We start from the raw sequence: 27511 nt of genomic DNA, 5'->3' as shown, positions 1-27511 counted from the left end.
TCTCAACAGAGATAAGTTAATTGTGAAACTTGACTTGCACACACTCGGAGTGCTCCTACCATCAACAACTGCCTCCATCCACTAGTTACTTCCCCACTTGAAGAATCATCACAAATTTACAAGTTGATGCACTCACGTTGTAGAAGTAGCAGTAACAAATATTAAAAAATTAGTAAACGCGCGCGCGCGCGTGTGTGTGTGTGTGTGTGTGTGTGTGTAAGTGTAAATATATATATATATATATATATATATATATATATATATATATATATATATATATATATATATATATATATGTCGTGCCGAATATGTAAAACTGGTCAATTAGCAAGAACTCATTTAAAATTAAGTCCTTTCTAAAATTTTCTCTTATACGTTTAAAGATATATTTTTTCATTAATGTTAATGGAAAAAAATTTAATTTTGCTCCAAAAGAATCTTAGAAAACTTACCTAACCTTGTTATAACAAGAACAATTGATTTTAGCCTAACCCAACAAAATATATTTTAGATTTGTATACAATAATTTAATACTAAACAAACACAGTGAAATATATTTATTTCGTTAGGTTAAGAATGATTTTGGCGAAATTATTGCATACACAAATTCTCGCTTGTCCTATATGGCAAGATGAGCGTTGCTATTTAAGCCAAGATCTCAAGTTCTGCCTATTCGGCACGATATATATATATATATATATATATATTATATATATATATATATATATATATATATATATATATATATATATATATATATATAAATATATAATATATATATATATATATATATATATATATATATATATATATATATATATATATATATATATATATATATATATATATATATATATCGTCGCCGTGGTCTCCCCGACGCCATGCTTGCCGGCACCATTAAGCTGCGCTGCGCTATAGCATCCCAGTAAGGACTTTCTGCGACATTCCTAGCCGAGAGCACTCCTGAAGTGTTGACTTAGTTTGCGCGCCAGAGGTTTGTGGCTATAGGAGTGTGGGTGCAGGAGAGAATTATTATAATCATGGGGAGCGCTAAACCCGTAGGATTATACAGCGCATGTGGGGGTGGAAGGTATTCAGGCTCAATTCAGGGAACCGGAGCACAGATCCAATTCCTTAGATCAAGAGCCCCTCACCATCGTCAAGAGGAGCGATTGGTGGAATGACAACGTAAAGAGGGTGGTAAGAGAGAAAAAGATGGCACATGAAAGGTTTTTACAATGTAGAAGTGATATATGGAGGGAGGAGTATATGCAGAGTAAAGGAGTGATGAGCGAGTCCAAAAGGAGAGCAGAAGAGAGTTTATCTACAAATCATCCTGAGAACAAGAAAATTTTTTGGAATGAGATAACTAAGTCAAGAAAGCCTAGAGAACAAACGGATTTAAGTTAAAAACAAAAAATGGGAGCCATTAGATGCGAATGCTGAGGTACTGAGATTGAGGAAATATTCTCAGGACTTGTTGAATGCTGGTGAAGAGTGGGACGCAGTGATCTCTTGCACTGGGCAGGGAAGTATAACACCTTTCAGGAGTGAGGAAGAACCAAATGTGAGTCTAAGAAAGATGTATGAGGCAGTGGATAAAATGAAAGGACGTAAAACAGCTGGGATACATAGGGTTAAGACAAATGTTAAAAGTGAGTATATAGTTTTAGAGCAGCTGGTGCATTTGTTAAATATATGCATGAAATGGGGGAAGGTACCTGGTGATTGGTAGAGAGCATACATGGATCCTATATATAAGGGAAAAGGGATAAAAGTGTAAGAATAATAGGGGAATAAGCCTGCCGAGTATACCAAGTTTATGGGAGAGCTATTATTGAAAGAATTGTGGGTAAGATAGAGAATAGGATTGCAGAGGAACAATGTTTAAGGAAGGGTAGAGGATATGTAGACCAAGTGTATGAAGCATATAAATGAACAATATTCAGACAATGTCAAGGAACTTTTCATTACATTTAATTCAGAAAAAGTGTATGATACTCTGGATAGAGCAGCAATATGGCAGATACTGCAGCTGTATGGAATAAGCTAGGCACAGGTTAGGGCATGTAGGAGAGAGGGAGATGATTTTCCAGTAAATGTGGGGCTTTGACAAGGATGTGTGATATCACACATCCCTGTCTAGGAAGTGAATGCTAGGACTGTTAGAGAGAGGTGCGGTGTTGAAAGACAGTGAATCTGGAACGAATTTGTTGTCACCGTTGCTTTATGCCTACCACAGCTCTGTTGGGAGATTTGGAAGAGAAGTTGCAAAGGTTGGTGAATAAGTAAGAGTGGGTATATAAAAATAGAAATTAAAAGTAAACTTAGGAAAGAGGAAGGTGATAAGAGAATCAAGGAAACATAGGTAATGAGAGATTAGATATTGGGATTGGAGGGAGGGAGTATGGAAGAAGTATATGTGTTCAGATATCCGGGAGTGGACTTGTCGGCAGATGGGTCTGTGACAAATGAGGTAAACCATGCAGTTAACGAAGACAAAACGGTGGGTGGTGCGCTAAGGCCTCTGTGGAAGTGACTGGAGGCAGTTGATGTTATGTCTGAGGGTAATGTGTGGTGTGAATATGCGGAGAATTCGGCATTTGGAGATTAGGTATGGAGTCACCAAAAGTGTTATTTAGAGGCCGAGGAAGGGTTGTTGTGGTATGGACATTTGGAGAGAATGCGGAAAAACTGGATGACTAAGAGAGCGTATAAATGTAGGGTGGAAGGAAGGAACGGTAAAGGTCGTATTAGGAAAGATTGGAAGGAGGGGGTAAAGGAAGCTTTGAATGCAAGGGGCTTAGACATCCAACATGCTTGTGTAAGCCTGTTAGATAGAAGTGGTGGCAAGTGTTTTTTTTTTTATGAGCTGACATGCTGTTGGAGTGTGAGCACGGTAACATTTATGAAGGGATTCAGGGAAACCAGTGAGCCGTACTTAAGTCCGGGAGGTGGAGGTACAATGCCTGCACTCTGAAGGAATGGTGACGTTGCTGTTTGGAGGATCATCTAAATTGTGATGTTACCTGGAGGTTATTCCGGGGATCAACGCCCCCGCGGGCCGGTCCATGACCAGGCCTCCCGACGGATCAGGGCCTAATCAACTAGGCTGTTACTGCTGGCCGCACGCAGTCCAACGTACGAGCCACAGCCCGGCTGATCCGGCACTGACTTTAGGTATCTGCCCAGCTCTCTCTTAAAGGCAGCCAGGGGTTTACTGGCAATTCCCCTAATGCTTGATGGGAGGCTGTTCAACAGTCTTGGGTCCAGGGCACTTATGGTGTTTTCCCTTAGTGTACCAATGGCGCCCCTACTTTTTATTGGGGGCATTTTGCATCGCCTGCCCAGTCTTTTACTTTCGTAGGGAGTGATTTCTGTGTGCAGATTTGGGACCATTCCTTCCAAGATTTTCCAAGTGTAGATTATGATATCTCTCTCCCTCCTGCGTTCCAACGAGTACAAGTCAAGTACTTCCAAAGCGTTCCCAGTAGTTAAGGTGCTTGACAGAACTTATACGTGCAGTAAAGGATCTCTGTACACTCTAGATCTGCGATTCCACCTGCTTTGAATGGAGATGTTAATGTACAGTAGTATTCCAGCCTAGAGAGAACAAGTGATTTGAAAAGGATCATCATTGGCTTGGCATCTCTCGTTTTGAACGTTCTCATTATCCATCCTATCATTTTCTTTGCACGTGCGATCGTGGCACTGTTGTGATCCTTGAAAGTGAGATCCTCAGACAATACTACTCCCAGGTCCCTTACATTATTTTTCCACTCTATTGTATGGCCAGAGTCTGTATTATTATTATTATTATAATAAAAAAGAAGCGCTAAGCCACAAGAATCCAGAGTCTGTAGTATACTCTGTTCTAGTTATTATCTCCTCCAGTTTTCCATAACGGAGTAGTTGGAATTTGTCCTCATTGAACATCATATTGTTTACCGTTGCCCAATGGAAAACTTTGTTTATATCTTCTTGGAGGTTAACCGCGTCCTCAGCAGATGACAGCCTCATGCAGATCCTAGTATCATCCGCAAAGGATGATACGGTGCTGTGATGTATATCTCTGTCTATGTCTGATATGAGCATGAGGAATGATGGGGGCGAGTACTGTGCCTTGTGGAATAGAGCTCTTCACTATGGCAGCCTCCGATTTAACTCTGTTGACCACTACTCTTTGTGTTCGATTTGTTAGGAAGTTGAAGATCCATTTCCCCACTTTCCCAGTTATTCCTTTAGCACGTATTTTATGGGCTATTACGCCATGATCGCATTTGTCAAATGCTTTTGCAAAGTCTGTGTATATTACATCTGCATTCTGATTTTCTTCCAGTGCATCCAAGGCCATATCATAGTGATCCTGTAGTTGTGAGAGGCAGGAGCGACCTGCCCTGAACCCATGTTGCCCTGGATTGTGCAGATTTTGGGAATCCAGGTGATTTGCAATTCTGCTTCTTAGCACTCTTTCAAAAATTTTTATGATGTGGGATGTCAGAGCTATTGGTCTATAGTTCTTAGCTAATCCTTTGCTGCCACCTTTATGGAGTGGGGCTATATCCGTTGTTTTAAGTGACTGTGGAATTTCACCCATGTCCAAGCTCCTCCTCCATAGTGTACTTAGGGCACGCGAGAGGGGTTTCTTGCAGTTCTTAATGAAAACAGAGTTCCACGAGTCTGGGCCCGGGGCTGAGTGCATGGGCATGTTGTCAATGGCTTTTTCGAAATCTATCGGAGTTAGGGTAATGTCGGAAATCTGGCATACATTTATGGAGTTTTGAGGCTCATTCATGAAGAAATCATTTGGGTCGTCGATCCTTAGACCGATTAGTGGTTCACTAAACACAGAGTCGTACTGGGATTTCAATGTTTCATTAATTTCCTTGTTGTCATCTGTGTAAGTCCCATCCTGTCTGAGTAAGGGCCCGATACTAGATGTGGTATTTGCCTTGTTTTTGGCATATGAAAAGAAATATTTTGAATTTCTTTCAATTTCACTAACAGCTTTAAGCTCCTCCTGTCTCTCCTGGTTCCTGTAAGAGTCATTTAACTTAAGCTCTTCTGGCAAGACAGTGATTGAATAAGTGAAAGAGAAAGAGAGGGAGATGTGTTATGTCTTATAACAGTCTTCAGGATTCGAACCCAGTTCTCCAGCTCTGTTGCCGAGTGATTTGCCAGTTTATCAGCTATCTATCTATCAATATATCTATCTCTCTCTCTCTCTCTCTCTCTCTCTCTCTATATATATATATATATATATATATATATATATATATATATATATATATATATATATATATATATATATATATATATATATATATATATATATATATATATATGTTCCATTCTCACGGTGCGGCATGTACATATTACTGGATTTACACTGACTGGGATCGGCCCAGTGTTTCAAATGACAGTCTGAACGGATTAAGAAGCACCTACATCCCGCAATGTCTGGTTAAAGGAAAGTTACTCCAGAGATGAGTATTATTATTATTATAATCAAAGGGGAAGCGCTAAACCCGGAGGATTATACAGCGCCTGGGGGGGGATGTGGAAGGCATTCAGGCTTAATTTGGGGAACTGGAGCACAGATCCAATTCCCTAAATCAAGAGCCCCTCACCAACATCAAGGAGCCTTCCTCGAGGGGCAGAGATGAGTAACTGGCATCAGATACGCCGTGGCTGCGGTCTCTGTACTAAGCGTAATATTCATGTAATACAATACAATTTGATCCTCGAGAACTTCTACACATTCTGTTACTGGTAAATTAGCTTTCCAAAACATCCCTAATGTCTTAAACATTTGCCAGGCTGCTAGTAGCTCTCAATGTTTCATAACGGGTCGTCGAAAGATTACGACCCGTGTCAGGACTCTCCTTGTGAGTATTAATAATTTAAATTACTTGGTGACACTTGACCACTAATACTAGAATTAGAACTGCTACCAAAATAAGAGTTTTAAACTAACTAAAGCTAGGAAGACCGGTATATTTCACGGAATGTTCTGCCTAAATCAATGATATCTGTGATCCCCGTGGCCTGTTTTGAGAGTTTTTCTCCTCTCACAGCCGGCCTGGAGCTACGTTTTTCTGTTGATTGCCTGGTCAACCAGACTGTTGCTGTTGGTGGCTCTCTGGCCCATATATCCATCACAGTCTGGTTGATCTGCCACTTGCAATGTGTCATGTATTTCACAGTCGCACTGCCAGTATTACTGGTCGTTTAGATACTAATTTATATATATTTGTACACAAACCGGCACTGATCATTTTCTTTTCTGGGTCCCGAGCAGTGAAGTTCCCAACCCGCCAGTAAGTGGCCAAGTCTCCCAGCACAGAGCCCTAATTCACCCGCGTATATCATAACTCACTAACCCATTTATATATTTCTTTCGCAAACTATCTGCAACACAACACAATATATCAGGCGTGGCCAGGAGTGAGCGGACCACGCACACGTCCTTCCCCTCCGACCGCCCGGGCGCCACTGGCTAGTCTCAAGACTACCTAGGTCTTAGAAGGTACCTACCTGCCTGCCCACCTGCTCCTCTTATTCCTTCTTCTCCCTCTCTCCTCCTCTTCTTCATACTCTTCCTCCTCCTCCTCCCCCGCCCTTCCTTCGCCTCAATTCCACACTAACCTTGTCACATGTCCTCCAATTTCTGTTCCCCTGTCACATGTTCCGCTCTTCTATTTTCGTAACCACACGTTTTTTTTTTGGGTATATTACATTTTAAACTCTCTTGTCCTTATTTCCTTGATCGGTGTTTCAGCTTATTCTGTAGAATTTGCCAGTTATTATTATCATTATCATTATTATTATTATTATTATTATTATTATTATTATTATTATTATTATTATTATTAGTAGTAGTAGTAGTAGTAGTAGTAGTAGTAGTAGTAGTAGTAGTAGTAGTAGTAGTAGTAGTAGTAGTATTAGTATTAGTATACCTCAGTTACGTTAATTCCTTCAGTTGAAAGCTAGTCTATTTTCTTCCAGTTATTTGTAACATACTAGAACTAAAATTTATTTCGTCTGTGTTGTGTTTATTTCGACTAATTGAAGTAAATTTTGTGATAAAACTGGACATTCAATTACTTTCACTTTTCTCCTTTTTAATTAATTAAGGTTTTAATTGTTATATTATAACGAACAGTAGTATAGCGTAGTATACTGCGGCTAGTATACCTAGTTGGTTGACTTTCTGGTTTTAAAGCCAATAGGGATTACACTCTCGACTCACAGATAGCTAAAGCCAGTACCGGATCAGCCGGGTTGTGGTTCGTACGTTGGACTACGTGCTGCCAGCAGTAACAGCCTCGTTGGTCAAGCCCTGATCCACCAGGAAGTCTGGCCATGGACCGGGCCGCGGGGGCGTTGATCCCCGGAATACGCTTCAGGTAGACTCCAGGTAGGTAGTTCATACACACACAGAGATGCATCTCTGTGTGTTGTTACACATGCGTGTTGTTACGCATGCGTGTTGTTACACATGTGTGTTGTTACACATGCGTGTTGTTACACATGCGTGTTGTTACACATGCGTGTTGTTACGCATGCGTGTTGTTACACATGCGTGTTGTTACGCATGCGTGTTGTTAGACATGCGTGTTGTTACACATGCGTGTTGTTACACATGCGTGTTGTTACACATGCGTGTTGTTACACATGCGTGTTGTTACACATGCGTGTTGTTACGCATGCGTGTTGTTACACATGCGTGTTGTTACGCATGCGTGTTGTTAGACATGCGTGTTGTTACACATGCGTGTTGTTACACATACGTGTTGTTACACATGCGTGTTGTTACACATGCGTGTTGTTACACATGCGTGTTGTTACACATACGTGTTGTTACACATGCGTGTTGTTACACATACGTGTTGTTACACATGCGTGTTGTTACACATGCGTGTTGTTACACATACGTGTTGTTACACATGCGTGTTGTTACACATACGTGTTGTTACACATGCGTGTTGTTACACATGCGTGTTGTTACACATGCGTGTTGTTACACATACGTGTTGTTACACATACGTGTTGTTACACATGCGTGTTGTTACACATACGTGTTGTTACACATGCGTGTTGTTACACATACGTGTTGTTACACATGCGTGTTGTTAGACATGCGTGTTGTTACACATACGTGTTGTTACACATGCGTGTTGTTACACATGCGTGTTGTTACGCATGCGTGTTGTTAGACATGCGTGTTGTTACACATGCGTGTTGTTACCATGCGTGTTGTTACACATACGTGTTGTTACACATGCGTGTTGTTACACATGCGTGTTGTTACGCATGCGTGTTGTTAGACATGCGTGTTGTTACGCATGCGTGTTGTTAGACATGCGTGTTGTTACGCATGCGTGTTGTTACGCATGCGTGTTGTTACCATGCGTGTTGTTACACATGCGTGTTGTTAGACATGCGCGTTGTTAGACATGCGTGTTGTTACGCATGCGTGTTGTTAGACATGAGTGTTGTTACACATGCGTGTTGTTAGACATGCGTGTTGTTAGACATGCGTGTTGTTAGACATGCGTGTTGTTACGCATGCGTGTTGTTAGACATGCGTGTTGTTAGACATGCGTGTTGTTAGACATGTTGTTACGCATGCGTGTTGTTAGACATGCGTGTTGTTACACATGCGTGTTGTTACACATGCGTGCTGTTACACTTGCGTGTTGTTACACATGCGTGCTGTTACACTTGCTTGTTGTTACACATGCGTGTTGTTACGCATGCGTGTTGTTAGACATGCGTGTAACAACAATGCTAGTACAGTGGTGTCTTAACACTACACTTAACCTCAACAGTTTGCTCGTCTTCCGATAGACGCAACTGAATCAATATATTCATTAACTACAAGTGTAGCGCTACCTGTGCATATTATCTATTAGTTTTCGATGAAATTTACAGTCAAAATTTAAGTCGTAAAGAGCGATGAAACAGACCCTCCGAAGTTATGTAAACAGTAGTAGTAGTGTAGATTTATTATTGTTCACAAATACGGAAGGCACGGAGAAAGCGAGAAATAAGAGCACTTTTCAAGATAGAGGAAGCATGGTAAGAGAAATTGTAAATGTATATGCCATAAGCAGAAAAAGAAATGTCTGTAGCCGAGCGATGGACAAGTATATCAAGGAAATGAAGCAAAGAGTTAGACTCCCATTCAACTTTCAATTTGAAGGAAGGAGCACGGTTAAGTGCATCGAGAAATGATTGGAAGAGACTTGAGTCTTGTTGCCGAAGAGCAAAGATATTATGTACACAGTGGAGTAAGTGGAAAAGGCGCACCCCAACAGCAGCAAGTAGAACAGTTTCGAAGTATTCCATATAAAACCTTGAAAGGAAAAAAAGTTGGGGGGTCTTCGCATATTATTATTACTGGCAGCACTGCACAGGGAGAGGACCACGTCCCACTAAAGACCACCTGGATTTTCCAGGAAAGGAACATGTTTATTTATACATTTATTTATTTATATAATGCGGCCTTGAAGCAGGTATAAAACCAACAATTTCCCATTAGCAGTAGCCACCAGGTCAATATGTTAAGAGATGGTTATATAATTGATAGAGACAAACACAATACATTGATCTGAAGGAGATACCTCGCGGGAAGTCCCGCTCCGTGATGTTTTAGATTAGTATTGCCTTGGACACAACTGTTCTGTTCTTATCTCTGGAGCTCTGTGTGTGTACTTGCTGATTTGTGTTTGAAGAGGTTGAGTCTTGGCTCCTGGCCCCGCCTCTTAAGCTTCATCGATTGGCATTACCGCTTTTTGGTGTTTTGAGACCTATCACATGCTCTAAAAATTATACGTAGAGTTAGTGTCTACCACATCCACATCCAGTTTATTCCACTTTCTTACTACCCTGAGTGGAAAAAATGAGTTCCTGACATCCCTGGAGGTTACCTGGAGGTTATTCCGGGGACCAACGCCCCCGCGGCCCGGTCCATGACCAGGCCTCCCGATGGATCAAGGCCTGATCAACTAGGCTGTTACTGCTGGCCGCACGCAGTCCAACGTACGAGCCACAGCCCGGCTGATCCGGCACTGACTTTAGGTATCTGTCCAGCTCTCTCTTGAAGGCAGCCAGGGGTTTATTGGCAATTCCCCTAATGCTTGATGGGAGGCTGTTGAACAGTCTTGGGCCCCGGACACTTATGGTGTTTTCCCTTAGTGTACCAATGGCGCCCCTACTTTTTATTGGGGGCATTTTGCATCGCCTGCCCAGTCTTTTACTTTCGTAGGGAGTGATTTCTGTGTGCAGATTTGGGACCATTCCTTCCAAGGTTTTCCAAGTGTAGATTATGATATCTCTCTCCCTCCTGCGTTCCAACGAGTACAAGTCAAGTGCTTCCAAGCGTTCCCAGTAGTTAAGGTGCTTGACAGAACTTATGCGTGCAGTAAAGGATCTCTGTACACTCTCTAGATCTGCGATTTCACCTGCTTTGAATGGAGATGTTAATGTACAGCAGTATTCCAGCCTAGAGAGAACAAGTGATTTGAAAAGGATCATCATTGGCTTGGCATCTCTCGTTTGGAACGTTCTCATTATCCATCCTATCATTTTCTTTGCACGTGCGATCGTGGCACTGTTGTGATCCTTGAAAGTGAGATCCTCAGACATTACTACTCCCAGGTCCCTTACATTATTTTTCCGCTCTACTGTATGGCCAGAGTCTGTAGTATACTCTGTTAAGATAAGATAAGATAAGATTTCGTTCGGATTTTTAACCCCGGAGGGTTAGCCACTCAGGATAACCCAAGAAAGTCAGTGCGTCATCGAGGACTGTCTAACTTATTTCCATTGGGGTCCTTAATCTTGTCCCCCAGGATGCGACCCACACCAGTCGACTAACACCCAGGTACCTATTTGCTGCTAGGTGAACAGGACAACAGGTGTAAGGAAACGTGTCGAAATGTTTCCACCCGCCGGGAATCGAACCCGGGCCCTCCGTGTGTGAAGCGGGAGCTTTAGCCACCAGGCCACCGGGCCACCAAGTTATTATCTAGTTATTATTATTATCTAGTTATTATCTCCTCCAGTTTTCCATAACGGAGTAGTTGGAATTTGTCCTCATTGAACATCATATTGTTTACCGTTGCCCAATGGAAAACTTTGTTTATATCTTCTTGGAGGTTAACCGCGTCCTCAGCAGATGACAGCCTTATGCAGATCTTAGTATCATCCGCAAAGGATGATACGGTGCTGTGATGTATATCTATGTCTATGTCTGATATGAGCATGAGGAATAAGATGGGGGCGAGTACTGTGCCTTGTGGAATAGAGCTCTTCACTATGGCAGCCTCCGATTTAACTCTGTTGACCACTACTCTTTGTGTTCGATTTGTTAGGAAGTTGAAGATCCATTTCCCCACTTTCCCAGTTATTCCTTTAGCACGTATTTTATGGGCTATTACGCCATGATCGCATGTGTCAAATGCTTTTGCAAAGTCTGTGTATATTACATCTGCATTCTGATTTTCTTCCAGTGCATCCAAGGCCATATCATAGTGATCCAGTAGTTGTGAGAGGCAGGAGCGACCTGCCCTGAACCCATGTTGCCCTGGATTGTGCAGATTTTGGGAATCCAGGTGATTTGCAATCCTGCTTCTTAGCACTCTTATCTGTTTATTTATTTATGTTCCCTTGTACCTAGTCAGTTCCTCTGAGTATTTTATACATCTTAATCATGCCCCTCTTTCTCCTCTCCCCTAGAGGTCGTCTGAATGAATGCGTTTAGTCTCTCGTCATAATATACCCCTTTAAGCTTTGGAACTAGTCTGGTTACAAACCTTTCAAGCTCTTGTATGTGCTGAATCATGTGGAGGCTCTAAACTGGTGCTGTATATCCTAAGATGGGCCTGACGTACGTTATATCAAGAGTCCTCAAGTAATTCTTTGTTGAGATTCCTGAAAACTTTTCTGAAATTGCCGCGTATTGCTTGCGTAAATCATATGGTTTATATATGCGCTCTTCCGGCGATATGTTCGGTGTGACGTTTACGTCTAGATCCTTTTTCTACTGTATATACTTGTAGTTTCCCACCTCCCGGTCTGTATTCCGTCCCACTTCCCATCTCCCACTCTGTATTTCCTACCTCCTAGTCTGTCGTTCCCACCTCCCACTATTTTCCACCTCTCAGTCTGCATTTCCCACTTCCAAGTCTGTATGCCAGTCTTCCCTCCCTTGCAACAAATTTCATGACCTTGCACTTATTTGTATTGAACTCCAGCAGCCACTTGCTTGACCACACCTGTAACATGTATAACTCTTGCTGAAGGCCCTCACCCTCCTCCTTTCTGTTCATATATTTTGTTAACAGTTTTATACCATATGCGGATACAAGCGAGAATCAATCTATTGTGGCAAGTCATTTACGTAGGTTAAGAAAATTAAGGTCTCTAGGACCGACCCTCGGGGATCGCTTTAATTTTATGCAACTTAACACTCTCACTTATTGTCACTGTCGTCTATTTTTTCAGGGACTATGGTTCATTGTATGACTCTTTGAGTCATTGTTTGCCTCTTTGTTCCATTATTTAACTCTTTGATTAATTACATGACTCTTGTATCCCCGATAAGTTTTTGGTTGGAACAATGTCAAGTACTTCCATGAAGTCCAGGAAGATGCGTCTGCTCATGCTTGTATTTCTTGCCTTGCCTCAGTAACTCTGTCAAAGAACTCCAGCAGGTTGGTCAGACAGGATCTCCTATCTCTAAAGTTCTGTTGATTTTCGCTGAAGTTGCATCTCTATGGATAATCCCGTGTATGTATATATATATACATAAATATATATATATATATATATATATATATATATATATATATATATATATATATATATATATATATATATATATATATATATATATATATATATATATATCTATATATATATATAAATATATATACATAAATATATATATTTATATATATATATATAAATATATATACATATATATATATATATATATATATATATATATATATATATATATATATATATATATATATATATATATATATATATATATTGTCAAGTCTCAGTGTTTTTGTTGTGTCCGGTTCCTTTAACATCTTAACTTCTTTTACTGTGCATATTTTTGCAGTGTGGATTCAGCTCTCCTTCGTCATATATTCCCTGACATTATTTCTTACTTTTCAATGAATGCTTCCCTAAACTTTCTGTCTAATTCTTCGTATATTTCTCCGCCTTCTACTACTGCTAGTCTTCCCTCTTTCTTCAGTCTTATCCCATGGTCCTTTACAGTATGTGTACGTATTTATTTGTACTCACCTATTTGTTATGCCACTATTCTGATACACTCCTTAGCCTCGTGGGCGTCATCGTACCTGCTCTTAGAACTATATGTGGGGTCTGTCTCCACAACTTCCCAACCACTTTAAGACTAAAGGAATACTTCCTAACATCCCTGTGACTCATCTGTGGCTTAACTTCCAGCAGTGTACTCGAGTTCTCGTTTCTCTCCTCTTAAACAGCCTATCCCTGTCTGCCTTTTCAATTCTCCTGAGTATTTTGTATACTGTTGTCATTTCCTCCCTGATTCTTCTGTCCGCCAATGCCGTTAGGTCCAGTTCCTTCAGCTTTTCTTCGCAGCTCATGCCTCTTAGTTCAGGAACAAGTCTTGTTGCATACCTCTGCACTTTCTACACTTTCTTAACATGCTTTTTCAGGTGCTGGTTCCATACTGGTACTTCATACACCAAGATGGGTCTGACTTATACTGTGTAAAGGGCCCGAATGACTCTTTGTTGAGATTCCTGAAGGCTACTCTTAGACTTGGGAGATGAGCATTGGCTGCCGAGGTTATTCGGCTAATGTGAGCCTCTGGCGTTATGCTGGGCACTAGGCTCACCCCTGACTTTTTCTCTTTCAGTGAAATCTGCAGCCGCCGCCTCCCCCCCCCCCCAGTCAATTCCGCGTTTCTGATCCTCTTGCCCCTTTCCCAATCATGGCCTTGCATTTACAAGGGTTGAATTCAAGCAACCACTTTTTTTGGCCACTCCTGCAATTTGTCCACAGCCATTTAGATCGTTTCCTTATCATGTTTTTATTCTCCTCATACTGTGTACTGTGTGCTTATGTATGCATGAATGTGTATGTGTGTGTGTAATAGTTACTAGTTGTCAAAAGTCCTATTCGATAGACACCTGCTTTTTTTCTTTTTTGGTTTGTGTGTGTGTGTGTGTGTGTGTGTGTGTGTGTGTGTGTGTGTGTGTGTGTGTGTGTGTGTGTGTGTGTGTGTGTGTGTGTGTGTGTGTGTGTGTGTGTGTGTTTGTGTGTGTGAGACCTCAGTTGAAGTCAAAACTGGCACATATTTTAGAGCAGAGAGAATCGGAGGGAGAGAGCAAGGGAGCGAGAGGAAGCAGAAGAGTCAAGGATCAACAGTTCTCAGGATCTCAGCATCAATGCACTCAAGAATTCTTCAACCAGCCAAGACATGCGGGTATTGAAGGAGTCTTCGACCAGCCTAGACATGCGGGTATTGAAGGAGTCTTCGGCCAGCCTAGACATGCGGGTGTTGAAGGAGCCCTCAATAAGCCTAGACATACGGGTGTTGAAGGAGTCCTCGGCCAGCCTAGACATCCGGGTGATGAAGGAGTCCTCAGCCAGCCTAGACATATGAGAGCCGACATAGTCTTCAGCCAGCCTAGAGGGTCGTGTAAGGCACTAATCTGGACCTCGCCAATGTAATCCACTTTGCATCAGCGATGGACCAGTGCTCGCTTGTACTATGATTTATTGCCTTAATAAATAATGAGAAAGAAAAAGACGGTGAGTAATGGTCCGTTGGCTTATTGGGCTACCTGCGAGATCAGGCGTGCTAAGTGTGATAGCAGGTGTGTCAGGTATGAGAACAGGTGTATCAGGTATGAAAGCAGGTGTGAGATCATGTGTGCCAGGTGTTAGACCCAGTGTGATGGGTGTAAAACAAGGGGCTCTAAAGGTGAGACCAATACGAACCGAAGCCTAACCAATATCCCCAAAACCCGCACATGGGAGAATGAAACTGATGACGACGTTTCGGTCCGACTTGGACCAAGTCAAACGATAAAAGATTACATTCTGACCGAAGACGTATGGTGGGGAAACTCGTGGAGTATGACAGTAAGTTAACAAAGAATGAGAAGGAGAGGATTTTCTACACCAGCCTAAGCCAGACGAGGTAAGAAAAACCTTCTGGGATATTTGGGCACATCAAAGGTAATGGAACCTGATCAAATCTTGCCGTGGATACTGATGACAGGATAGAATCACTACACCGGCCACTAACCAGGATCTACAACAATCTTTGTTACTAACGAAATCGTAGTAACATGATGGATCTTATTGTAGCCAGCTGGCCCAGTGGCTTACGCGCTGGCCTGGAGTTTTACGACTCACTTGCCGTGAGTTCGAGTTCCACTCGTACCGTTGTTTGTTTCAAGTGTTTGTTACCAGGAGAGTTGAGAGGAAGCTGGAAACCTCAGAACTAATTCCCACTTACAACGGCAGAATCAGAGAAGAGACATTAAACAAGAAATAAGTATTGTTGGCTTGTGTGCCATGCTAGGTAACGGAGAAGATTAGTAATAAGTTAGTAAACCACTTGAAAAATACAACTTTAGCTTGACTGGTAGCGTACTCAGCTCACACACTGAGGTCCGGGGGTCGATCCCCGGTACGGGTGGAACACTAGGATGTTTGCTTAAAAATAGGTGGTGTTAGTGGACTGGTGTGGGTCGCATCCTGGGAACAAAATGGACTTAATTTGCCCGAAATGTTCTGCATAACAAGAGGCTTTCTATATAGTAGTATGTCATGGATGTCAGCTATGGTCTGTATACCTTGTGCACGTACTTGTAGAAATAAACATTATTATTATTATTATTATAATTATTATAAATATTATTATTATTATTATAAACTAGTATGGATTCAACGAGGAAAAATTCTGCCTTAATATTTTAAATTAAGAGAGGAAAGACAAGGATGAGCATCCTGCATATTCCTAAACTATCAAAAAGGCTTCGAACATGGTCCCTCTCACGAGGATGCAAAATGGCTAAACCAGGTTGGACTGACTGAGGGTGTTTCAGTGGAAAAGAGCTTAACAAACATCCGTTACAAATAAAGTTAACATTGACAAACGTAACAAATGTTTGCGGATAACGGTGTTCCAACAGGTGCCTTGTGATAGTTTAGACACAAGTGCAACATCTGGATATCTTTATTGTAGACGTTTCGCCATCCAGTGGTTTTATCAGTACAGATTCTAGGACATAATTAGAAGACAGTAGAACTATATACAAAAGATGAGGTAATCAGTCCCTCAGCCTTGGAGTTAGTGTTCACAGCATCGTGGTGGAGGAGAATCTGGAGCAAAGGCAAGAAGACTGGGGGTTATATAGGCGTCAGTGGATAAGGACGTGCAGCAGACGTCGGTATTTTATACCTTTCTTATACAACTTGTCAGACACTGCAACATCATGGAATCTTGTTTCAGAGGACATCTACAAGACCTTCTTCACGGCTGTTACAACTAACCCATCCCTTTGGGTAGGACCTACTTCCACTGGGGAATCCCACCTACCAGTGACTATGCCCTCGTCTGCTACACGTCCTTATCCACTGACGCCTATATAACCGACAGTCTTCTTGCCTTTGCTCAAGACACTCCTCCACCACGATGCTGTGAACACTAACTCCAAGGCTGAGGGACTGATTACCTCATCTTTTATATATAGTTCTACTGTCTTCCTATTATGTCCTAGAATCTGTATTGATAAAGCCACTGGATGGCGAAACGTCTACAATAAAGATATCCAGATGTTGCACTTGTGTCTAAACTTTCATACTGTCGGTATTTTATACCTTTCTTATACAGAACGTGCCTTGACGCCAAAGTGATCCTGACCTAGAAAACTGGGTTTTTCCCTCTGTTTCCTTGAATGAAACCAAATTTCCTCACATTCTCCTGGTACTGTATAACTCTTACGGATTTTACATCTCACAACGAATATAAAAATATTGATTATGGATTATAAAAAAAATAATGAAGATAATAAAGCAAAGGAGACGAGCAAGATGAACGGCAGCTACAGCACAACCGGAGATGAACCACAAAAATCCTGGTAAATGTTTGTGTACATTTTGAGGTGTCTATCTGTTATCCATTACTGGTAGTGTGGATTATCTTCCTCAAGGCAGGTCTCAGACTAGGCCTCCTAGGTTGGAAATGAAATATTATAAGAATATGAATTAATAAGAAACACACAGGGCAGTAAAGATGTTTATACCGACTGAAAGTAGAAAACTGTAAGATTCACCTGTCATCGTTCGTGTTCACGAGACAAAGAAAGGATCAGCACTCCAGGCAGAGTGCAAAAACATTAACACCGATGGGGTGGATGAATAAGAAGAGAGCACTAGACGTACATAACGAAAAAAACAGCATAAATAGAGAGGGTAACAAACATGGAGACAAAGGAAGAAGAAATGTCTGAATATTCCTGTCTGAGTTACCCTCTTGAACTGACTTTAACGTTCCAAACATACTCATAAGCAATAATAATTTCAAGTGTATGAATGATCAGGTCCTGATCATTCATACACACAAGAATCACAGGTGAGGGTATGATCAGGTCCTGGAGGTCAGGAATCGCGAGTGAATGTGTGATCAGGTCCTGAAGACCAGGAATCACAAGTGAAGGTATGATCAGGTCCTGAAGACCAGGAATCACGAGTGAAGGAATGATCAGATCCTGGAGGCCAGGAATCACGAGTGAAGGAATGATCAGGTTCTGGAGGCCAGGAATCACGAGTGAAGGAATGATCAGGTTCTGAAGGCAAGGACTCACGAGTGAAGGAATGATCAGGTCCTGGAGGCCACGACTCCCGAGTGAAGGAATGATCAGGTCCTGGAGGCCAGGAATCACGAGTGAAGGTATGATCAGGTCCTGGAGGCCAGGAATCACGAGTGAAGGAATGATCAGGTACTGGAGGCCAGGAATCACGAGTGAAGGAATGATCAGGTACTGGAGGCCAGGAATCACGAGTGAAGGAATGATCAGGTTCTGGAGGCCAAGAATCAAGAGTAAAGGAATGATCATGTCCTGGAGGCCAGGAATCAATAAAGCCCGTTTATAAAATTTATGAAAAGGAAGCAGGAGCCATGATTCGACTCCTGAGAAGAAATTTGGCCAGTACGTGTACCTGTTTACACACACACACACACACACACACACATAACCGTTGAGACTACGGATATCCTGGAACGTAGTTTGAAGTACCAGGTCTGGAGCAGAATTTAATGAAACTCAAAAGTCAACACGTACTTTAATCCCTATTTTAGAGACAGAGTTATCCATCATCAGTGGTGTAAGGATGAATGCAGTCTTAATGACCCTCGTTTAACTGAAAAAGCTTTGTATTAAACCCAGTAAATCAAACCAATCAGAAATGCGGTTTACCGATTCTGAGCGAAACGATGTTGTGACTTTTTCCGTCATCACCAGATGAAAGACTAGCAAAGCGTGGAAAATGTTTGAAGTGTGTGAGACGAGGGAGCAAGAGGATAACCCAAGAAAGTCAGTGCGTCATCGAGGACTGTCTAACTTATTTCCATTGGGGTCCTCAATCTTGTCCCCCAGGATGCCACCCACATCAGTCGACTAACACCCAGGTACCTATTTGCTGCTAGGTGAACAGGACAACATGTGTAAGGAAACGCATCGAAATGTTTCTACCCCGCCTGGAGTCGAACCCTGGCCCTCCGTGTGTGAAACGAGAGTTTTGTTAGCCAGGCCACGGGGTCACCCAGTCATAAACGTGATTAAAGTGGAAGACGTGACGACAGTTTTATTCAACAGTGAAAAAGATAAGATAGAAAAAATTAAATTGTAAATAGTGGTGGCGCTCTCGCGCATTTACCACCAAGAAACAATAGAGCAGAAGTGGTCAAGCGAATTACGGAAGGAGTTAAAAAAAATAAAAGCAAAAGAGAGACAAAGCCAAAAGAAAAAAATAACAAAATACCGTGGCTGGAACAATTCATAACAATACAGTGGCTGGAACAATTCACAGCAATACCGTAGTTGGAACAATTCACAATACCCTTGCTGGAACAATTCACAATACCCCTGCTGGAACAGTTCACAATACCCTTGCTGGAACAGTTCACAATACCCTTGCTGGGAGAATTCACAATACCCCTGCTGGAACAGTTCACAATACCCTTGCTGGAACAATTCACAATACCCTTGCTGTAACAGTTCACAATACCCTTGCTGGAACAATTCACAATACCCTTGCTGGAACAATTCACAATACCCTTGCTGGAACAATTCACAATACCCTTGCTGGAACAATTCACAATACCCTTGCTGTAACAGTTCACAATACCCTTGCTGGAACAATTCACAATACCCTTGCTGGAACAATTCACAATGCCCTTGCTGGAACAATTCACAATACTCTTGCTGGAACAATTCACAATACCCTTGCTGGAACAGTTCACAATACCCTTGCTGGAGCAATTCACAGTATTGTAAATGGAACAATTCACAAATAACCCGAGCGAAACGTCATAAGGTAACCCTCCTCCGTGAGAGTCATTCGTGAAGAACAGAAAAAAAAGAGAGAGAGAGAAACACTACGATAACGAAGGAATGTGCCGATAAAAGGAATGAATATAAGTACCTGGTGATTGCGAAGATATCAGCAGGATGGGAAACTTAATAATGTTACGTGACAGAATAAAAAAAATTCAGTTACCAGAAGTGTTTTCAATAATACTTCTTGTCCACTTAGCTCAGTGTCTGTCTGTACGAGTGTGTGGATCACGTGACTCGTGGTGTGGGGTGAAGGAGTGACCACCCAGTAGTACCTGGAGGTCACCAGTGACCACCCAGCAATATCTGGAGGTCACCCGTGACTACCCAGCAGTACCTAGAGGTTACTACAAGGTGTGGAGGTCACCCAACAGTGCCTGGAGGTCAACAGTGACAACCACGCTGTGCTCTCTCATTTGGAATACTGCTCAGTGTTGACGACTCGGTTCAGGGAAGCAGAAATGTCAAAGCTGGAACGGATACAGAGATCGTTTACGGCTCACATAGAGCAATAAAGCATTTAAATTACTGGGAACACCTTAAAGTCCTAAATATCTACTCACTGGAGATTAGGAGAGAGACATATTCCTGGAAAGTACTTGAGGGCTTGGTCCCAAATTTGCACACTGTCATAATAACATACTGTAGTGTGAGATATGAGAGGAAGTACAAAATAAACCCTGAGAAAAGCAGGGGTGCAGTGGACACAATAAGAGAACACTGTATCAAAGTCATTGACCCAAGACTATTCACCATCTTACCAGAAGATATTAGAAACACAGCTGGGACAAGTATGAAAGTCTTCAAGAGGAAACTGGGCAAGTGTCTTCACCAGATGCCGGGATCAACCAGGCTATGATGTATATGTGGGCCAGATGGCCGCCAGTAACAACTGCCTGGTTGACCAGGCAAACACCAGACAAGCCTGGCCCAAAGCCGGGATCTAGGAGTAGGAAAACTCTCGGAACTCATCAAGGATATATCAAAGGTATAAGGATGCCACAGCACTAGTTGGCATCATAGGTACCACAACAATATATACAGTAAGCACCCCCACGACACACCTGCCTCACTACATATTACAACAAGGTACGAGTGTGGCACTGGGCACCCCGCCCCGCTCACAACATTCACAAACCAGTCTCACATCAGTTGCTATAAAAATGATCAGCCAAGAATACAAATCGACAAAATAAAACTGAAAGTCCAACCTCAAGGGACTGATGGGTCGGTAGTGAGAGATATGAATTACCTAACCCACCATGAAGGTTGGAAGAGCCAGGGAAGATATGGTTGACCACTACGTCAACCTCACAAAACTGGTGCAGTGTAGTGTGTGTGTGTGTGTGTATACTCACCTATTAGTGGTTGCAGGGGTCAAATCACAGCTCCTGGCCCCGCCTCTTCGCTGGTCGTTACTAAGTCCACTCTGAGTATGTGTGTGTGTGTGTGTGTGTGTGTGTTTATGCGCGTGCCTGCGTGCGTATGAGGGGTTCGTATGGGTGAAGGTGCGTGCGCATGAGGGTTGCGTGTGCTACATGAGTATGAGGGTTGCGTGCGTGTGGGAAAGACACAAAACACTATATAAACAATAAATCCTTCCTGAATAATAAGGCATTGCATAAATCCCTAAGGCAAGGTTATCAAAGGTCACTTTATGTTGGGTTCCCCATAAACCCTTATCAAGGTACTCTCCTAGCAACTGCTGGGATGCTGACGCAGTCACTCAGGTGACGACACACGTAGATATCTAGTGTAACACAAGGACAGAGAAGATAGGTCTATATGTAGACAGCCACTAGAGTGCGATAAATAAAGCTAGTTAGATCGACGGAGAGAGAGAGAGCCTAGGTAGTGAAAGTGCAAAGATAAAGAGAAAGCCGACGTGTTGGAAGACAAAAAGTATGACTTGGCTGTCTTAGGCTAAAACACACACACACACACACACACACACACACACACACACACACACACACACACACACACACACACACACACACACACACACACACACTAGGAGTGGAGAAACGTGACCTGCCCCAGATTGCTTTTCCGGATGGCAATTCTGTTACAATGAAAGCCGGAACGTGATCACCATCATCAGTACTCATCTTCACTATCACAGGCGGTGGTGACGGTAGTGAAGGCGGCGGTTGCGGTAGATGTGGATGTGGAGGAGTCAGTGGTGGATGCAGTGATGGAGGGATTAGCGGAGGCGGTAGTGGAGGTGGTGGAGACGATGGAGGCAGTATAAGGTAGTCATAAAGAACAGAGGTAAATATGAAAGAACTGAGTGAGGCAGCAGGCAGAAAGTGGCTAAAACTGGAACAGATGGGATTAAGAGGTATTTAAAGAAGGTGATTATATAGTTCTGCAGTAGATCCTGTATCTCTTGAATATATGTATCAAAGAAGGGAAAGTACCTAAGAATTTGATACAAGATGCAAAACAACTAATTCCCTCCGTGATTGTTTTTCATATATTAATGAAATCACGAAACAATTGGTTATATATATATATATATATATATATATATATATATATATATATATATATATATATATATATATATATATATATATATATATATATATATATTAAGACAGCGGTCATCTCCCAACAAGATAGTGACCAAAACATAAAACACAAAACACAGTTACTACCAGTCATTCAACAGCTGTTTTGCCAAAAGTATACATATATACCACATCAAATTACTCTCTGAATTGCAACTTCCTCACTCTTGTTTCCGATTGCCGGAACTGTGCTTTTCACATGAATGCAATTGCTGTCTCTCTTTCATCAGCCTCTAACAGGTCCTCTGAATATCACTCCCATCTTGTCAATACCTCCAGCTCCTCATTTGTTTTTAACTTCCATGTCCACTTACTCTTCAGGCTTTCTTGACTTATTATTCTCTCTCTCTCTAAAACTGATTCTCATTCTTCTCTGGAACGACGTCACTAATTTATCCTCTTTTTTTCTCTCCATATAATCAGTCTTTCGTATATCATTTTTGCGCTGAAAAGAACTGCTCATATGTTTTTTTTTTTTTTTTTTGTATCCTGTACCACCATCTTTCATTCGTTATTTTTCCAATCATTTGGATTCCCACACACACACTCATATATCAACAAACTGTCACAATCTTAAACCTTCCTCACATCTCTTCTACCTCATTATCTACACTCTTTCTAGGACATTTTTCTCCCAATTGTTGCATTTATATCCCAATATCTCTTTCAGTTCCTTCACTTTCACTTCTCTCTTAAATACTAATGCCATTCTCCTTGTACCCCATCTCTCTCTAACTCTCACTGTAGCTGCCACTATATATTGATCTGACAGAGAAGTCGCTCCTATAAAAACATGCACATCCAGAGCTTACCAATCAGCCTTGTGTATATATGTGTATATATATATATATATATATATATATATATATATATATATATATATATATATATATATATATATATATATATATATATATATATATATATATATATATATATATATATATATATATGTTACGTAGGAGAACACGACAATTACCTTCTTTTTGTAATTAAATTAGGTAAACCCGCAGTGTGCGGTTATCCTATTACTGTTTACATTTGAAGGAAGGAGAGAGGGAGGGCCGGAGTAAGGGAGGGAAGTTACGTGATGGAAGGTATGTGGTAAGAGATTAGATTTAGATTTCGTCGCTGAAGCTGCTGGTTTACTGAGAACCCGCATACATGCTGTGTATACTGCAGTGCCAGAATATACATGCTGTGTATGACAGTGCCACAGTATGCATGCTGTGTATGACTGCCACAATATACATACTGTATATAAAAGTGCCACAGCATACATATTGTGTATGACAGTGCCACATTATACATGCTGTGTATGCCAGTGCCACAGTATACATGCTGTGTATAAGAGTGGAGCACTGACCTTCAGAATACACTCCAAATAGACTCTAGGTAGACTACACCCAAGCCATTCCACTTTCCAACCACTTTGAGACGAAAGAAATACTTCCTTACATCCCTTTGGCTCATCTGTGTTATCAGCTTCCACCTGTCTACCCTTGATCCTGGTCGTCTTCATTCAAACACTCTGTCCTTATCTGCCTTATTAGTTCCATGGGCCCCGTGGTCTGGTGGCTAAAGCTATCGCTTCACAAGGCGAGGGTCCGGGTTCGATTCCCGGCGAGGGTAGAAACATTGAACGTGTTACCTTACACCGGTTGTCTATGTTCTCCATCAGTAAAAATGGGTATCTGGGTGTTCGACTGTTGTGGGTCGCATCCCGGAACAAAACTGATCTAATTTTCCGAAATGCTCTGCATAATAAGTGGCTTTCTATATAGTAGCATGTCACTGACGTCAGCTAGGCCTGTGTACCTTGTACATGTACTTGTAGAAATAAAGATATTAAGATTTAGTATATCAAAATCATATCTTCCCTTGCCCTTCTCTCCGACAAGGTCGCCAGGTTCAGTTCCTTCAACCTCTCCTCAAGAGTGCATTCCTCTGAATTCTGATACTAGCCCGGTTGCGAATCTTTGGACGTTTTCGAGCTTTTTCGTGTGCTTAACGAGGTGTGGGCTCCATGCTGGAGCCGCGTACTCAATGACTGGCCTAACATACGTCGTATAAAAGTTTCTGGAGGATTCTTCATTCGAGTTGCAGAATAAATACTATTCCGAGGTCTGCTAATGTTGCGCATACCCCTGACGTTATGCAGTTTGTTTTTCTTGGAGATATGATTAATGTTATATCCACCCCCAGACCTTACTCATACTCTGACATCTGAAGCTTTTCGAAGCCCATGTTGTACTTATGTCCAGTCTGCCTCACCCGTCTTCAGTTTGGATGATCTTTTATTTGTTCAGGTTGAACTCGAGAAGTCACTTATTTAACCATATCTGTAGCCTGTTGGGAGTCTCCCTGAAGTTCATCTCTATCCTCTAGTGTTCTTAGTTTTCTCGTTAGTTTTACATTAGTCGCAGTGACACATAGGACTCTATTCCCTCTGATAAATTGTTCATGTATATCCGGACCAGTAGTGGTGCTGATAGCTATCTTTGCGGAACCCCGCTTGTTACTCTCTCTCATATTGATGTCTAATGCTGTTACTTTCTGCTTTCTGTCATTCAGGTACTGCCTGACCCACTAGGAGCACTCTGTCCTTTTAATTATGTCAATTTATCTAATTTCTGGACTAATCTCTGGCATGGTATTCTATATAATGCTTCTTGAGGTCAAAAACGAAATCTACCCAACAGAGAGAGAGAGAGAGAGTAAGAGGATGGAAGAATAGCAGTCAAGAAAAGCAGTAGTTGTCAAAAGGGAGCGTCACTTCTTGGCCAGGCGACGGCAACAGTGCATCAAACTAGCTTAATGACTTAGTGTGCCATGGATAAATTAATTAATGCAATATAATGCAGTTTGGTCCTGCCCGCCTTATCTTGGGTCAGCCTAGATTTGGCCGGTGTTAATACAAGTGCAGGATGTTTTCTTTGTGCTGCTCAGGCGAGGCTAGTCCAACAATGAATTTATACTTAATCTCTACGTACTCTATGCATTTATAGATACCTAAATGTAGTTTAGTATTTTTATTTTTTCATAGATTTTGTTGAGTCGCTCTGTGATGATGATGATGATGACGATATCATTATAATTCCATTTTCTCTGTGAATTGCCATCCTGAGAGGATGGCAATTTACAGGAAATCCACAGCGAACCCTTAGTGGAATATTTGACGATATCTTCACTACCCTACTGATTTCATTACCTGATGTATGAAATCCATCCTGTGTGATGAAATATGAGAGGGAAACATGACCAGTAGGCAGCATCATAGTTACCAGAAGGTAGCACCAGTAGTGGCCAGAAGGCAGCATCAGTAGTGGCCAGAAGGCAACATCAGTTGTGGCCAGAAGGCAACATCAGTAGTGACCAGAAGGCAGCATCAGTAGTGGCCAGAAAGCAGCATCAGTAGTGGCCAGAAGGCAGCATCAGCAGTGGCCAGAAGGCAGCATCACTGGTCACACACTTCGGCGGTGGCTGGCTCGATGCTGGGCGTAACTAAAGTGCATTACGGATGCCGGGTGAAGCACACTCGAGACTCTTGAGCTCGTAAAGAGTTCGATAATCAGCAACGATTCTCTCAAGGCTGGCTAACAACTCCCCCCATACACACACTCACCCACACACGAGCTGACTCGACTCCTGCAACCACATGTAGGTGAGTACGGGCACGCACATCTGTATGTGTGTATGAGTGAAAAGGAAAGACGAGCAAAGACTAAAGTTGCAACGACAAAGGAAGAAGTGAGAGGTCTCGTAAAGAAATTAAATGTGATGAAAGAGCAACAAAGTACAGAGGAACAAATTACAGAGCAACAGAGTGACCCTCCCATTGCAAAGATCGGCAAGCCGATCAAAAGTTTGGCAATAACCATGAAATTTAAGTACACTTGCATACTGGCATTAGAAACTATCTTAAAAGAGTCATGTTCCAAAAATTCTGTAATTCAACAACTAACATAGATTCTTCAGTGCTAGCCAGTATAATACATGCTATTTTGGCGGAGAGTTTGAAAAAAACCCGAGAAAAGATAAGAGAGAGATTAGTAGAGCACACTGAAAGAAATGGACACCTGTTGGTAGATAACCAACCTGGATTAAGAGATTGTAAATCTTGTTTTATAAATCTCATGGTGTTTTATGACAGAATAACGGAGATAATGCAGGAATGAGAGAGAGAGAGAGAGAGAGAGAGAGAGAGAGAGAGAGAGAGAGAATGTTGAAAATGGTACAAAATATCGACACGTTGATGAATAAGATACATGTGCAACAGTTGGGTATCTTTATTCTTGAAACGTTTCACCTACGCAGTAGACTTCTTCAGTCAAATACAGAGGCAGAAGTAGTGAAATGAAAATGATGTAATCAGTCCATGAACCTTATATAATGAAGAAGAGAAGTGAATATACTGCATGCTTCCTAAACTGCAAGAAAGCATTCAGTACATTTCCACACACTGTTAAACAGGAAGAACAAGCAGGAGTAACAGGGAAGATGCTGGGGTGGACACATGAATACCTGGAGAGTATACAGAGGCAAGAGGCAAGAGGGTAATGGCGAGTGAAAAGTAGAGACCCCCACTAATCAGTGCCTGAATCTCTGTTCTCCTTGATATATGTACATAAATGACCCGCTGGAGAAAATTCACTCCCATTTATTGCTGTGTATGTGTGGACTTAAGGGAGAAAATAACTGCAGATGACTGAGAAAAACTCCAAGATTATATAAACAAAATGAAAATGTGGTGTCTACTAGAATCCCTGCAGAGGAAGATATCTGCTAGAACTAAATCTAGATTTCTGAAAAATAAGATAATGAGAACTAGAAAACGAGACGGCGCTGCTCACAACTCCAAGGAGGGAAATTTGAGCTTATGCATCGCACTAGGCCTATCACCACAAGTATAGTGCAATAACATATTGATACACAAAAGACCTAGGAACTAGGCCTCAAAAGGGGTTAACAGGATTACATCTGGATATATGTTCATAATTTATATTCGATATGTAACCAGTAAACTTAGGATATTTGCTTAATATGTGTGGTATCTAATTTTCATTAGTAACATACCTTGACATTTCACATAGATTATGATACTACCTCGATATTCCTCAAAAGGTGGCCAATAATGCTCAATATAGTGACCAAGAGGCTGGCCACATACTCTGCATTTAGCTTGAACATCATGTGTGTGTGTGTCTGCCAAACTGTCAGAAGTGCTTGTAAACAAGCCTAAGCCAGGCTACTACAACATCAGTCAGTCTGTTTACATTGCAAGTTGCT

At 41.7% G+C, this 27511-nt stretch overlaps 1 protein-coding gene across 4 annotated transcripts in view; it reads right to left on the bottom strand.

The window, feature by feature from the left end:
* Positions 1–27511, bottom strand: part of LOC128696639 (tetratricopeptide repeat protein 28) — a 476495-nt gene that overhangs the window by 434931 nt on the left and 14053 nt on the right. Inside the window, exon 1 of one of the 4 annotated variants that reach the window (XM_070094429.1) lies at positions 6384–6494. The exons of 1 other annotated variant lie outside the window; for it this stretch is intronic. The gene's annotated coding sequence lies outside the window, so the exon portion shown is untranslated. Of the gene's footprint in view, positions 1–6383; positions 6495–27511 lie in introns of those variants that run through there. 2 more of the 4 variants (XM_070094431.1, XM_070094430.1) reach the window with 2 other exon arrangements.

This window comes from Cherax quadricarinatus, chromosome 46, assembly GCF_038502225.1.
Source record: "Cherax quadricarinatus isolate ZL_2023a chromosome 46, ASM3850222v1, whole genome shotgun sequence".
In the NCBI taxonomy this organism is placed as follows: Eukaryota; Metazoa; Arthropoda; class Malacostraca; order Decapoda; family Parastacidae; genus Cherax; species Cherax quadricarinatus.
This window is presented reverse-complemented; position numbering and strand designations above follow the sequence as displayed.